We start from the raw sequence: 9,786 nt of genomic DNA, 5'->3' as shown, positions 1-9,786 counted from the left end.
CTTTCTAATGGAACTGACCCAGGGTCACATGGCGAGCTAGTGACAGAGGTGGAAACTGCATTCTCATCTCCTAATGCAGAGTCAATTGCTCTTTAAGTGAAATGCCTGCAAATTCAGGCCCCCATTTCTGAGGGCGTTCTTTCTCCTTGGCGGCTGCTACAGTCTGTGTTGTCAGTGCTGACACAAGCCAGTGGGGCAAGAGAGCAATAAAGGTGGGAGTGTTGAGTGGTGAGGGGAGGAAAAGTCAGGCAGCAAGCACCAGCAAAGGCCAAGGGTCCAAAGAGAAAAAGAAGAAAGGCTTTGTTGAATTGGAAGAGTCTCTGGGTCTTTAAAATGGCCGGGGGCAGTGCCTCAAGCCTGTAATCTCAGCACTTTGGGAGGCCGAGGTGGGCAGATCATTTGAGGTCAGGAGTTTGAGATCAGCCTGGCCAACATGACAAAACCCCATCTCTAATAAAAATACAAGAGTTAGCTGGGCGTGGTGGCGGGTGCCTGTAATCCCAACTACGTGGGAGGCTGAAGCAGGAGAATCACTTGAACCCAGGACGCGGAGGTTGCAGTGAGCCGAGGTTGCACCACTGCACTCCAGCCTGGGTGACAGAGTAAGACTCTGCCTCCGAATGAATAAATGAATGAATGAATGAACGAATAAATAAATAAATAAAATAACCTGACAGTCACTTTAGGGGATGTCATTCCTAATGGAAAGGATACTGATAATACCATTTGCAGAAGTAAAGCAGCAAAGGATTAGAAAACGCAGTATAGAATACATTTCCTATTATGTTCACTTCAAACGGTTTCCTTTCCTGAGCATGCTCTGGTAGGAGTGACTGTTGTGATGGAACAAGACAGGCCTACGCAAGGGATCTCTGACCTCCTGCACATAGACTGGAGTTAATGAACTTAAGATGCTCTTCAGCATGAGCCTCGCTCTGGGTACAACACACTTTTTCCATAAAGGGCCAGATATTAAATATTTTGGGCCTTGTGAGTCAGAAGGTGTCTGTCTCAACTACTCAAGTCTACCATTGCAGAGACAACAGCCATCAAAGCAGCCATGGACAAAATGTAAACAAGTGAGCTTGGTTGGGTTCCTATAAAACTTCATTTACAAAACAGGCAACAGGATGAATCTGGTCTGAGAGCCATAGTTGGGGACCTTTAGTATAGCTCATTAACCTGATGAAACCCCAGAGCTTCTAGGAGCTTGCTATAATCATAAATGTAAAGCTATATAATAAAGTCCTAGCTTCTCTTTCTGATCATGTAATTGAGGATGGCCACTGGGGCTCAGAGAGCACTGATGCCTCACACAACGCCTTAGTCCTTCAAGGAAAACAGCTTAGAATGCATGTAGCACTCGTGGGTGAGTCTAATTCTGGAAGGCGGCTGGCTGGATGTGGGAGGTTTTCTGCTTCCCAAGTTGGAGAGGAGAGGTACGGCTCTTCTGATTGGAATTAACCACGCCATTTCGTCCGTAGGGCACGCGAGTAGTTACAACAGTAGAATCCCACCTTTCTGGGAAGACTCTGCAATACCCAGCCCTGGTCACCTGCTGCGTACTTTGGGTGACTGAAGACAGTCTGTCTCACGTCCCACTGAAGCACGATGCCTGCTGGTCGAGGGAACCTGGGAGCCTGATGCTTTTGCTCTCTTCTGCTTTGTACAGATTTCATACACAGCAAACCTACAATGAGAACAGACTCTTTAAAAACAAGTGCAAACTGTAAAGGAAAGTTCCTCTGTTTCAAATCCTCACAGGTTCCATGATGGAGCAGACACTTGTGGAGCGTCAATGTGCATTAAACATGCCTCTTGCTGGGGATAGGAACTTGATGCTATTTTATAAATTAATTGTTATTAATCATAATAAAATAAGAAAATGAAGAAGTTATACAAGTTTGTATTCATTACTTTAAGTAAAGAAACTATTGTTTATGGAATTATCAATGATAATAGCAAAGTCGTTCATTAGCTTGTTTCCAGCAACCATGCCCAGCATCTCATACAGTCCTTAAAGGAAGACTCTTATTTCCTTACGTGTGTCCATGTGAGGACCTTCACCTAACCTTCAAATTCTAGCTCAGGTTCTTTCTAATTCTGGAAATGCCCTGCGGCCTCAATGTTGCCAGAGCTCTGTGAATTGTATCTTAAAATACACTTGTCTAGCACACCTCCCTGAGCACATTCCACATTGGAATCTCATTTAGGGGATTCTTGGGACAGCCTAAGAAGGTCCCACCCGGGTTTGGGAATGCTTGTCACGAGCGGCTAGTAAAGGTCTCAAAGGCTGCTGCTGCGGAGCCCGTTTCTCAGGAGGCTGCCCTGGGCGCCAGGCCTGAGCGCAGAGGGCCCGCTGTTTGCAGCAGCGTCCTTGTCACTGTAGGCAGCACCATGCAGAGGGCAGGACAGATGGTCTTCCTCCGCCACACACCAAGGCTGCCCTCGGCTAGGTCCTGGTGCTGGGACCTGCGACCGCAGAGCGGGATGGCTGTGTGCAAACGCGCTGGGGAGCAGGCGCCCCTACACCTGGGTCCCCTCTGCTGATGGTGCAGGCCACACGGACACGCTCTTGTGGCTAAAACAAGGTTGGGACAAATTGGGCTGTGAGGAATGGGCAAAGAAATCCTCCTGCCACTGCAAGCCAGCCGCCCCCCGCTTGCCGTCCCTGGTCCACGGTGGGGCACGCGGAGCCAGACGCAGGCAGGTGCACAGGACCCGCGCTAGTCCGTCCCAGGTGTGGCACGGGGCGGTGGATTTTGACTGTTGGGCCTTGAAACATGTTTGCCTCTTTCTCATCAGCTTTCTTGTTCTAGAGTATTCTCTGTAACAGGGAGCTGCGATTCTTTTTCTGTAAATATCCAGAGAGTAAACATTTTTGGCTTTGTGGTGCATAAAGTTCTGTTGTAACTGCCTAGCCACAGACAATGTGTAAACGACTGGACGCAGCTGTTTTCCAAAAAGAACTTTATTTACAAATATAGGCAGTGGATGGATGAGTAAACAATTTTTTTTAAAAGGGAATATTATTCAGCCTTAAAAAGGATGGAAATTCTGACGCATGCTACAGCATGGATGAACTTTGCATTTGTTACTCTCAGTGAAATAACCCAGGCACAAAAGGTGAACTACTGTGTGATTCCACTCATGTGAGGCACCTAGAGTGTCAAACTCATGGGGACAGAAGGAAGAATTGGGTTGCCAGGGGCTGCGGAGGGGGAATGAGGCGTTATCATTTAATGGGTAGAGAGTTTCAGCCTGGGAAGAGAAGGTTCTGGAGATGGAAGGCGGTGATGCTGTCCAACAGTGTGAATGTACTCATCGCCAGTGAACTGCGTGCATTGGAATGGTAACTTTTATGTTAGGCGTATTTTACCACAAATGTAAACCGGCTGTAGGCGACTCTGGTCTATACTTTTGAAAGGTAATGCACGTAGGAAACACAGAAATAGTAAATTTTTCACTCAGCAGATAGCCCCAGTGTTTCAACAGCATTAATCCTCTAGGGTACGGAGGGTGGGGACAAGGGGAGCAATGTGCAGTGTGGTCCCTGTTTTACTGGGGACAAGAGAAAGCAGTCATGAGAATTTCTTGGATTTTGAAGAAATTCAGAAAAGGAGATAAAAGACATATTTACTTCTTGGAGGGAATGAGGTCATCATTTTTTTCTCAAAGATGGTCCATTGTAAACCTGTTTGAACACATAAATTGTTCTCAGTGCCTAAGAATATTTCCCAAGGGGCCGGGCACAGTGGCTCACACCTGTAATCCCACCACTGTGCAAAGGAGGCTTAGGCGGGCAGCTGACGAGGTCAGGAGATGGAGACCATCCTGGCTAACACAGGGAAGCCCCGTCTATACTGAAAATACAAAAACATAGCCAGGCGTGGTGGTAGGCACCTGTAGTCCCAGCTTCTCAAGAGCCTGAAGCAGGAGAATTGCTTGAACCCAGGAGGCAGAGTTGCAGTGAGCCAAGGTTGTGCCTCTGCACTCTAGCCTGGGCGGCAGAGTGAGACTCCGTCTGAAATGAATGAATGAATAAATAAATAAATAAATGGAAATAAAATAAAATACAAAATATTTTCCAAGGAACTCATGTAATACAAAATTTAATTCAGTTCAGACAACCATGTTACGTTAGTCTACAAAATTCAGGTGAATGTCCTCAGTCAGTCATTAGAGATTGAATTCTTTCCTCCCCAAATTAATATGTTGGAGCCCTAACCCCCAGTATGATGGTATTTGGAGAAGGGGCCCTTGTGAGTAATTAGGTTTAGATGATGTCATGGGGGTGGAGTCCTTGTGATGGGACTTTAGAAGATGAAACCAGAGAGCTTGTGTATGTGTGCGCTCTCTCTCTCTCCTCTCTCCCTCTCTTCCACACATACACACACACTCTCTCTCTCTGTCTCTCTCATTCTCTGCCATGTAAGGACATAATGAGAAGGTGGTCTGTCTGAAACCCAGGAGGAGACGTCTCACAAAATCCGAACCTGCTGGCACTTTGTTCTGCTACTTCCAGCCCCCAGAACTGGGATCAATAAATGTCCGTTGTGTAAACCCCTCGGTCTGTGGTATTTTGTCACAGCAGCCTGAGCTAAGATGCTCTCATGTATGTATATGTGTGTGTGTAGGTCCTGTGGATATAATCACTTATACATCATGTGTGTATGCATGTGAACACACACACAAGCTCACATACCATTAAATGGTATTGAATCAACCTATGTAGGTGTACAGGCATGGAGAGAGGGAGGGAGCGCAAGTCCAAGACCCCTCCATAGATACTAAACTTTCAGTGATTTTAAACATTCTCATGGGAGATGGAGACTTATAACCCCAGAGCAGGAAATTCTCTGTGAGTTCAGGAAAGAATAGAACAGGGAGCGGCCCAACAATGATACCTTTTCTTTGCCCTTCTAGGGTGTGGACTGAAGTTTGATTTGGTTAAGAAACGCCCACAAGGAAAGGGCAGGGGTTGGCTAGGTGACACAATCTCATTTCCCCTCCTTACATAAACTCATGAGCAGAAACACTAATTTGAGTTTTTGCTCGTAATCTAGCATTATATTTCATTTTGTTCCTTTTCTCCAGCAGGGTTTGCTTTATGGAGCTCTCAGTGAGAACGGTGCTGGGAGTCATTCACTGATACATCACGTAAACCTAGAAACATTCCGTCGCCGCCGCTCGGCCGGCTTTGAACCTGTGAACTTGCGGCACAAGTCCCGGGGTCCTGTTGGGAACCCCACTTTATCCGGAGACCTCAGCACACCCACCTCTCAGTGTCCCCAACTTTTCATTCCAATCCTTTAAAAAAAATTGTTATGTTACATCCTGATTCCACTGTATATCTACGAATAATATTGCTAGGTTTGTAGATATTTTCATCCCAATAACTTTATGGTGTTTACTTAACCTTGCTTTGATACTGCTATTGACTTTGGAATTATAATTACTACTACTAAATAAGATGCCTGATGATAGATGGAGGCAGACTGACCAACCACTGTGTGGGAAAGGGTGCAATGCCCGTCATTAGAAACCAAATGGCACAGAACAATCTTAATTAGACATGACCAACATCAGCTGCCCCTATTCTCAGGGTGGTTAAGGCCCAGAGTTAAAAGATACTGAAAGTCACATTTTACCTTGTTTGATCTTGAGAAGGGTGGGGCTGCCACATTTACCTCTACGAGCTTCCCTGTCTCATTTTAAAATGAGGTTGGCTTTGGTTTAGGATTAAGCAGCCGGACGTTTTCTGCTTCTTTGGAGAAGTCATTCTACCAGGTTTGTGACCAACACCACCGAGAGGTAAAAGTGATCAGTCAGATGTTTGGGAAGCTCAGGATAAAGATTTGCTCTTTCTCTCTGTCGAAGGCCAAACCCTTCTGAATTAAAAAGAAGCAGGCAGGGAACTGGGCTGCACGGCTCTTTCACTGAAATGGAATTTGCTTTAATGAAGACCCCTGTGACGGTGGCCCAGATGCTAACATAAGGGCAGTAATTATTTGTTTTTAACACTCTAATGTGTAAGTAATCCTGAAACAAAGGCAAGGCACTCAACAAACCTCACTGAAAGAAAGCCATACTTCAGAGGAACTCTGCTGAGACTCCTACAAAAGCCCAGAACTCTCTTCTCCTATGTCCCATCTCAACAATTCTATGCACCACCAGAAATCAGCCACCACCCTCCGCAGACCTCTCCCTAACCTGCACCTCCCTAACCCGCCCTCCTTCCCCAGTGCCCTATTTTCAGTGTTCTACTGAACATCTTCATCTCAGTTCTCGGCTCAGACCCCAGACTTAGATGGCCAGAACCACCGTTAGCATCTCTGCCCTCACCTTCCTGTTCTCGTTTACCCAAGTCATCCAGGATTCACCTGGCTGTCTCCTTTCACTCCTCTGTCTTTCAGCTTCTAAAGCTCATCAGTGCTAGCGGTGTTTGATTTTTATTCTGTCTGGTGTTTCTATTCCTATTGTCACTTTCTGAAGGTGAACCTGCCTCCCCAGTTCTTCCTGAACTGCTGGAATAATCTGCTTGGAAGTCCGGTCCCCCATGTAACCACTCTCCAGGCTGCTGTCAGGGTGGCTGTCATCATGCACAGCTTAATTGTGTTTCTCTGCCGGTCGAAAGCTCCTAAAGTCCCCAGATAAGTCCAAACCACTGACAGAAACTGTCTGGGTCTCTGCCCACACACCAACCCCACGTCCCTTAGCACCTTGACACACTTTCACCAAAGTGGACCGTAGAAGTCTTGTCTCAGCTTACAGCGGCACAGCCCATGGGGGTATACCTAGTGGACTGCTGCCTAGAGCATGTGATGTACAATAGGAATTGGCCTCCAAACCTCACTCCAGCACTTTCTAGGTTTGAGCTTCAGCTTTGGCCAACCCTCCAACTCCTCTGAAACTGTTTCCTCAAAAATGGAATTCATCATAATCTGTATGCGTTTTTAAGCATTTGTCGTGAAAGTGAAATTAAATGCTTAAAACTTAAATAGCAATTTACTAGTGGAAAGAAGTATTTTTATTGGGTCTGGGGAAGCTAAGCCAGAGGTCTTCACCAAGTTGAGAAAGCCATTGGCCAAAAGTGAACTCTGGACAAAAAGACAGCCTCAGTAGAGGAACTGACGAACGGAAGATGGTCTGAGGGAACAACAGATTCAGATACCAGGTTCCCTCTGCTAGGGGAGAGCATGCAATTAGAGACCGCGTTGTCCCCCGGGCAACGGCTGTGGTTGCAGATGAAGCAACTCACCTCTGAAAGGGGCTACATGTTGTCATGCCCGATCACAGTCAATCATCCTCTTTTTTTTATTATTATTAGTTTTATCGTAGTAGGAAGACCAACAATTCACGGACTCTAACGTGCTTTCAGAATCTCCAAGATCAATGGCATTTAACTGAAATAATTGTGGATATGGAGTGGAAGAAAAGAGGAAACCTAAACCTTCCTGGTCTCCTATTGTCTGGAACAGGCTTTGTACAGAGAAGCTCCCTTTTCCTTGCAAGCCCCCGTGAACGGGACCCCACCCCATCTTCCAAGGACAGACAGTGACCAGGGAGTGGCCACCAGCACCTGGCCTCCCTGAGGTGGCTCATGGCTCTTTGGCTTCAGGGCGCTGTTGCTGTTGGCTCCTGCTCCCCTCTACAAACAATCGCTTTAATAAATTTCCTCCTGTCTCAGTGAATTACTCTCTGGGGCTCGGGTGGGGAAAGGAGGGAAGCCCTTCTTCTGTAGGAACCAGGAGCAGCAGATGTTTAAACGTAAAAGAGGACTTCCTCGTCATGGGTTGCTTTTGTTCATTTGCAAATTACACCCACATATATTCATAAAAGAAAAGACAGACAGAGTCCCAGCAGAGCTTCTGAGCTGGAGCAGGTCCTCGCCTGACGCCCCCGCTCTCAGGTCCCCCCGACACTGGCATGACGGGCCCTGCTTGTCTCGTCCTGGGTCTCTCTGCTCTGTCCTTGGCAGCCCAGATTTGGAGGTCAAGAAGAGCAGGAAGGTCCGCTGGAGGCACGGGAAGCACATGGGCTGGCAGAGGGCAGAGGCCACAACCTGGGTGTGCCCATCCTGAGGGCACAGTTTCCCAGTGGAGGCAAATGACCACAGGCTGTGACCCAGGCCTCCTGCCTAAGAGTAGGACCGGCACAGAGCTCTCCCACACAGCTTGTGTTTGCTGTCAAGGCTTTTTTATTTTTACATTTCTGTATTTTCCAAAAATAAGTGTTCTAAAGTTCTTATCATAAGAAAAACTATGAATTATGAAATATATTTAAATTATTAAATGTGAATTAAGTTAAATATGAAACATATTTGAAATCAAAATAGGATTTTCAAATAATATAAGTCAACATAATAACACAGTACACAGATACATATTTAATATTATAAAAACTTCATAAATAAAAAAATAGAATGCTTCAAAGCATCTTACATATTATTTAACATCTAGTGTATATGTCATCTTGCCCATGAAATCTTAGTGTTCAAGCCACTCAAGTACTGAGAGCGAGCGCTTGTGTAGAACACGATGCACTTCCATGTGCAATAATATGCAATTCTGCGTATTATTGCAGAATCCACTGAATCTCTGGGGGAAGAAAAGCGACGAGTATCATTTCCCAATTTTACCCCATGACAGTGGGCTCAGGAGCTGATGCAATGCCCACAAAAGCAGCCAGCACCCAGGGCTTCTAACGCTACTCTGGGCCCGGCCAGGTAACGCCTTCCATGGCTGTCTTTGGCAAAATAAATTTCTCCCTCCTATATATACAAACTGTCCAGAAAGAAATCAAAGATGCGTAAGTAACTCTGCTAAAGTCAGTGGCTTAAGAAAGTTACGTGTGATAAAAAGCAAACAAACAAACCAACCAACCAGCCCCAGGAGGACGGCTCTTCCCTGGGGTGACAGGCAGCTGTTTGGAGCTCTGTGACACCGGCTGGCCCTCCTGCTGCGCCGCGGCCGCTGCCGCTCCAGAACTGAGCAGGGCCACCGGGCCACAGTGGTGACTACACACCCATTGTTGGAATGAATGAATGAATGAATGAATGGCACAAAAAATAAGCAGAGTTGCCTAAAACGGGCAGACATGGTCATATCCTGTCTGTGTTTTCTTAGGCATACTCTTGCCTTCTGTGAATTCTGTATGAAAGTTGTTAACATGATGCTTTCTTTTTATCTAAGGTTTACTGTTTGCAGGGAGAGTGGCCCTTTAGGATCACCCAGCTCGTCTGGGTTCTCTTGGGACTGTCCCTGTTTTCGCACTGGAAGTCCCTTGTCCCTGGAAACAACCCCATCCCAGGCAAACAGGGACAGTTAATCACCTACATCTAGTTGGCTTCTTTAGAGCAAAATACAGAGTCAAGAACTCACAGCCTGAATTTGTCGGTGCTTACGATCTTGTGTCTGCTTAAAGTGTCCATGTGACCTCTGAGTGCAGGGTATTTTAAAACTGCGGAGATCACTTTCAGTGGTCCCCGCTTTTTTGCCTCTGAAAGGCTCAGTACTCAGTGAATGGTGGGGCAGTGGGCAGGAGCAGGAGGGTTTGAATTCAGCCCCTCACCTGGACCACATTGTCTCCTTCTGCAAATCCGAGGCCTTCATCCCAGGCAGGAGTTTCTTAAAATCCTTTCAAATACCCAACTCGCTGCATTGATGAAGTCAGCTTTCTGAGCTGCATGGGAACCCCTTCTCACCTCCTACCTTGAAATCTGGGTAAGTTATCTCTTCTTCATCCCTAGCACTGCCTCTGCCATGAAACCTTTCTGGGCCTTCC

Source organism: Theropithecus gelada, chromosome 4 (genome assembly GCF_003255815.1).
Source record: "Theropithecus gelada isolate Dixy chromosome 4, Tgel_1.0, whole genome shotgun sequence".
NCBI lineage: Eukaryota > Metazoa > Chordata > Mammalia > Primates > Cercopithecidae > Theropithecus > Theropithecus gelada.
This window is presented reverse-complemented; position numbering follows the sequence as displayed.